At 46.0% G+C, this 5,806-nt stretch overlaps 1 pseudogene; it reads left to right on the top strand.

Annotated features, from left to right (window-relative positions):
- The first annotated feature begins 3,824 nt into the window (after positions 1–3,824).
- Positions 3,825–5,420, top strand: LOC127229424 (acidic leucine-rich nuclear phosphoprotein 32 family member E-like; annotated as a pseudogene).
- Positions 5,421–5,806: the final 386 nt, after the last annotated feature.

Here is a 5,806-nt window from a genome sequence, read left to right on the forward strand (position 1 = left end):
CTCTTCCAGGGGACTTGGATTTAATTCCCAGCACTCACAGAGCAGTTCACAACCATTCCTAAACGTTCATTATTCCAGTCCCAGGGAATCTAATACTCTCTGCAGGACTCTGGACACCAGGCACACACATGCACAGACATAGAAGCAGGAAAACATCCATACACATAACATAAAATAATGCTTTTTAAAGGCATGATTATCACATACTTTTTAAAACTTAAAACGATATACAACCTTTTCCAACCAAAACAGAGCAATGGAGACCAGGTGTACATCCTTGAAATAATCAGACACATGTGAACACAGGCACATAGACATGCTCTCATGCGTGTACACACACCTACACATGCGCGCGCACACATGCACATAGAGCATTAAGCAGAGAGAAAGCAGTATATCAAAATCAGTTCTCTCCCATCTTCCTTCTTCCTCCTCCCTCCTCATCTTTCTTACCCGCTTTGTTTCTCCTTCTTTTCCTGGTTTTTAGATTTTTCTCCATCTATAGCCTAACCCTCCATTATATTTTCAAACATTAGCAATCCAGACTTGAAAGGTAAGATGCTCAGCTCAGGGGCATCAACAGCCTGTTGTGTAAGTGCCGGGGCAGCTGCAACAAATTGTCAAACCTGGTGACTTACGGGACTGAACGCTCTCAGTTCAGAAATCTGAGCAGCAGTTAGAAGGGCTGCAGTCCCCTGGCACCCAAGAGCCCTTGCTGTTTGGTTTGTTGCTGAAACGTTCATTAGCTCCAGTCTGACTCCTTAGCCACAACCCCTCTTCACCCTGGTCTCTTCCTCTCCTCCTCATATATGAGCTTTATAACTTTAGGGCCATCTGGATAACCCAGAATGATGCTCTCAAGATACTTCATTTTATCTGTAGAGCCTCATCCAAGTCCTGGAGATGAGGTTAAAGATGGTATGTAAGGATCATGGTTCACTTTACTCAGACTGTAAACGGAAGCCACGAGAGACTGCAACACAAATAAGACAGCTATTAGCTAAGTGAAAGACACACCTTATTTATAAGTGGGAAGAGTCAAGATTACCAAATTCTTACACTCTCACCGATTTATATCCCGATGTAGTGCTAAGCAAAATTCAGCAGCCTTTCCTTACAGAAGTCATAAATACTGATTTTAAAATGTGTACGGAGAGGCAAAAGACCCGAGACAGCGTACACCACTTTGACAAACAGCCCCTAGCATGGCCTCTTAAGTGATCCTTCCAGAATGCTACTGTGTGGTCCTGAGATAGAACGTGCTCTTCCCTGTTTATAAATGCTATTTATTTTAGATAGAACAAACACACAATACTTGGCAATTTGGTAAAGTGTTGTGTGTGTGTGTGGGGGGGGGGGGTACCAGGGATCCAGCCCAGAGCCTGATCTTTTAAGGAACTACATCTCTAACCCCAATTCAGTGAGTTTTTAGATATGTACACACCCTCAAAACCAACACCAGTCAGCATATCGGATGTCTCTAGGACCCTACGTGTCTCCCGAAGCACATTGGTAAAACCTCCCTCCCAGACCAGGCAGTCACAGAGCTGCCTTCTGTTGCTAGGATGGCTGTGTACTCTCTGGAGTTTTATGTATGTGGAGTCAGACAAAATTTCTCTTTTTCTGTCAGTTTCCATCTCAGCATCATTCAGCTGAAGTTCATCCCTGTTATTGTAGGTACCTGTGGTCTATTCCTTTTATTGCTGAATAATATTGTCCCCAGTAGATATTCCACGTTGGTTTAGTTTTTGAAAATAGAGTCTCTCTATATAGCCCTGGACGCCCTAAAGCTCACTATGTAGGCCAGGCTGGCCTTGAACTGTCATAAATCCACCTACCTCACCCTCCTAAGTGCTGGGGTTAAAAGTGTGTGCCACCATGACCAGCTTTTTCCACAATGGTTTATCCACTCACCTGCTCATGACATTGTTGCCAGATGTCAAGTCTTTGTAGATACATGCTTTGTTTTCTTCTTGGATAGATATCTGGGGGTAGCTGGATCACACAGTGGTTCCATATTTAAGTGTTCTGATGTCTTATAAAATTGTGTTCCAGAGTGATTGAGCCGTTGTGTTACCCACTGGCAATACCTAGTATGGTGAATCCTTTTTCAAAAAAAAAAAACAAAACCATTTGCCATCCCCACTTCCCTCCCCCGTGTGTATGCATGTGGAGGATAGAAGTTGATGCTTTATTGGTTAATGAATGAAGCCCTTTGGCCAATAGGAAAGCAAGATAGGTGGGACTAGGAGATAAGAGGATTCTGGGAGATGTAGTAAGAGATTCAAGATATAAAGACTTGAGAGAGCAGAGGTCCAAACCCTCTCTCCGGTAAGATAAGACCACGCAGAAACACTTAGATTAATAATAATGAGTTAATATTTAAGACAGAGCTAGCCAATAAGAAACGCTAGTAACAGGCCAATGGCTTTATATCTAATACAGCGCCTCTGTGTTATTTGGGGCTGACATGGCTGGGGGACCATGCTGGCAGGAAAACTGCTCATAACACTCTCCCTTTTATTTTTTTTTTTTCACTCTTTATTTTTGGGTTTTCAAGACAGGGTTTCTCTGTATAATAGTCTTGGCTGTCCTGGAAATCACTCTGTAGACCAGGCTGGCCTTGAACTCACAGAGATCTGTTTGTCTCTGCCTCCCAGATGCTGGGATTAAAGGCATGTTCTACCACCACCCAGCTCCCCTGTATTTTTTTAAGATAGTGTAGGTCTGTGGCTGAAGCCGAAGCTCAGCAATGTGGCTAGACTGGTTGGCCTCTGGGTCACCAGAGTCTACTGCCTCTACCTCCAAGCACTGGGGTCACATGATGCCAGGTCTGGGTTGTTTAAATGAGAGTGCTAGATGATCTGAACTTGAGTTCCTATGCTTTCATGGCAAGTGTTTTCCTGACTGAGCCATCGCCTCCTGTCATTTTTTAAAGTTAAAAAGAAGTAGACCTTCTTACTGAGCTCTGATGCCTGTCGACTGAACTTCCAGTGGACTTCTGTAAGTTTCTGTATTTTGGCAATAGGAGGCTTGGGTTATTCCACTTTATACTCTAAAATGTCTTTAAAGAAATTGAAACTTATTTCTTAAGTTTTTTCTCCCCCTTGAGAATTTCTGAAAGATTGAATTTGGAAAAAAACAGCCTGTGTTGTACCAACCGTCTTATATCCTCCCTTGGTCCTGTCGCCAAATATTACTCAGTGAGAGAAAACCATCATTTTTCTAGACTCTGACTAATGCTTCTTTTTTTTTTCTTGGTTTTTCTGGCCACCACACATTCAGCACACAGCCTCTCTTGCCAGATGTTTGGCTTCCTGCTTTCTATATTTAAAACACACAGAGGAGATGTAGCTGTGATAACCACATCATTTTTCATTTTCTTCTTTGGGTCAATGATTTAAAACACTGGCATCATTTTAATTTGAAGGCACAAGGATGCCGACCTCACTTACGAAGGGGTACAGGCAAACTTCTTCTACAGGGCTGGGACTGAGGTCAGGCCAAGGCCTGAGGCCTCCTCTGCAGGAATTCTGACACGAGGCCTCCTGGCTATGGGCCAGAAACTGAGTCATGGAGAAAAGCTGCCTGAAAAATAAACCTTTGGGCTAATGAGAACCGCTGCTTTAGAAGGGCCTTTGTCAGAGCTGCAAAGAGAGGTCTGAAGCAGCGCCCGCCTCACTGGAAATAACCCTGGAGGGGCCTCTTCCCAACCCCTCTTAAGGTTAGGAACACAGAAATGTTTTCTACCCTTGAGCAGCCCACAGTGAAGGAGGGGTGAACTTGGGAACAGGCAGCAGCCCTAAGCAGGCTGGGCCTTTACCATGGGACACGCCAAGCCGAGTCTGGCGAAGAAAGGCAAAACCACAGAGGGGCCAGCTGTGCTCACCAGGCAAAAGGACCCACTTTCTGGACATGGGGACACTAAATGTGAGCTCTTTGTTCCTTTGTTCTGAGCATACCAGATAATTCTCTATCCCAAACAATTCAGATTCTAACTAAGCCAAACCGTCCCAGTGTGCTCCACCATGCTCCTGTAGGCTGGTGGAATCCCTTTGTCTGCCCAGACAGAGCCAAGGCTCGAGACGATGAGTGTGCACCTAGATGTTGGTTCCTATCCTTGCCTCGACCCTCCTGTTGCTCACCTGGGCTCAGGCAAAGACCTCTAGCAGAGTAGGAAAGTACACTATCTTTTCATTGAAAGTCTAGAGTCCTTTTTGGAGACCAGCCTCCCTAAAGGATAGATGTCTGTGCTCTGCCCAACAAAAGGTGAAAGCAAAACCTTGACCTCAAGATGTCCTTGTTCCACGACAGACAGAGAATTACAGAGATGAGCTGGTTTATGTGAGGCTTCATGGCTGCTAGGCAAGCACTCTGCCAACCGAGCTAAGTGCCCAGCCTTCCTTCCGCTTCCCTCCATGCAGCTGCACATATAGGCTGAATTCTCTGCACATCGCCTCCCCACTTCAAGTCTCAGCGTCTTTCCAGAATCCCCAGAAATTTACCAAAGCAGACTCCAGCCAGAGCCCAGTTCATCCCCAGCAGTCAGATCCACTGTCCTGCTCCCTTGAACTGGCGGAAGACTTGGCAGAGCTTCTGAAGTGAAAGGAAATCAGTGCCAGTTTCAGGTGGTCGTCCTGAGGGGTGGGGCAGCGCCCATGGAACACTGAATTCAGTGCTCCACATCCGACACAAACCGTCAAGATCCGGCATTGCGATGCTTTTCTTTCTCCCCCGACGGGTAGTAGGCACTCATCCATACATCTCTTTTCCTTCATCTCCAGGCCTTTGGAGGTTTTTTAGGGTTGGGGGTGAAATTAACCTGGAGTTAAAGAACAGAGCCCCGGAGGAGGTGACAGAGTTAGTCCTTGATAATGGCTTGTGTGTCAATGGGTCAATCGGAGGCCTGAATGACACCTTTAAAGAACTGGGGTTTCTTAGTACGGCCACAGTGGAATGAAGCCCCTTGGCTGGGCTTCCCAGCTTAAACAAACGTGAAAAGTTGGAACTTAGTGACAATATAATATCTGGAGGCTTGGAAGTCCTGGCAGAGAAATGTCCAAATCTTACCCACCTCATTGTGTGTGGAAACAAAGTCAAAGACCTCAGTACAGTGCAGGCTCTTCAAAGCCTTAAAAATGTGAAAAGTCTTGACTTGTTTAACTGCGAGATCACAAACCTGGAGGATTACAGAGAAAGTATCTTTGAACTGCTGCAGCAAATCACCGTACTTGGATTTGATCAGGAGGACAATGAGACACCAGACTCATAAGAGGAGAACACGGGGGATGGAGAGGAAGAGGAGTAAAAAGATGAAGCTGGTCCACCTGAAGGATATGAAGAGGAGGAAGAGGAAAGAGGAGGAAGAGGAAGAAGAAAGAGAGGAACAGGAAGAAGAGGAGGAAGAGGGTTCCCACTAAAGGGACTGCAAGGCAGCTCTCCTCTGGCCCTACCTTGCTTCACAGGAGGCTGAGGACAAAGGATACAGAGGTCATCTTGCATCCCGTTGCCGCATTCTAGGACCAGAGTGATCAAAGGCCTCAGGGAGTCTGGGAACACACTGAGGCAGGTGGGGTGGGCAATAAGTGGTTGACTATGCAGACATGAACCTGGGCTTCTCCCAGGATCCGTGTTTTGGTAAAAGGGATCATTCTTACTGCCACTGTGGGCTTGGGTCTTTGAGGCAAGTGTCCACCCTTGGTCCTGACCATTAGCCTTTGAAAACTCTCTTCTGGACTTGCAAACCTTCATGGGACCTCATGGCAGGTCACATGTGCCTCTGCTCCACACGAATGACTGCTCTTCT

This window comes from Phodopus roborovskii, unplaced genomic scaffold (genome assembly GCF_943737965.1).
Source record: "Phodopus roborovskii unplaced genomic scaffold, PHOROB, whole genome shotgun sequence".
Taxonomy (NCBI): domain Eukaryota; kingdom Metazoa; phylum Chordata; class Mammalia; order Rodentia; family Cricetidae; genus Phodopus; species Phodopus roborovskii.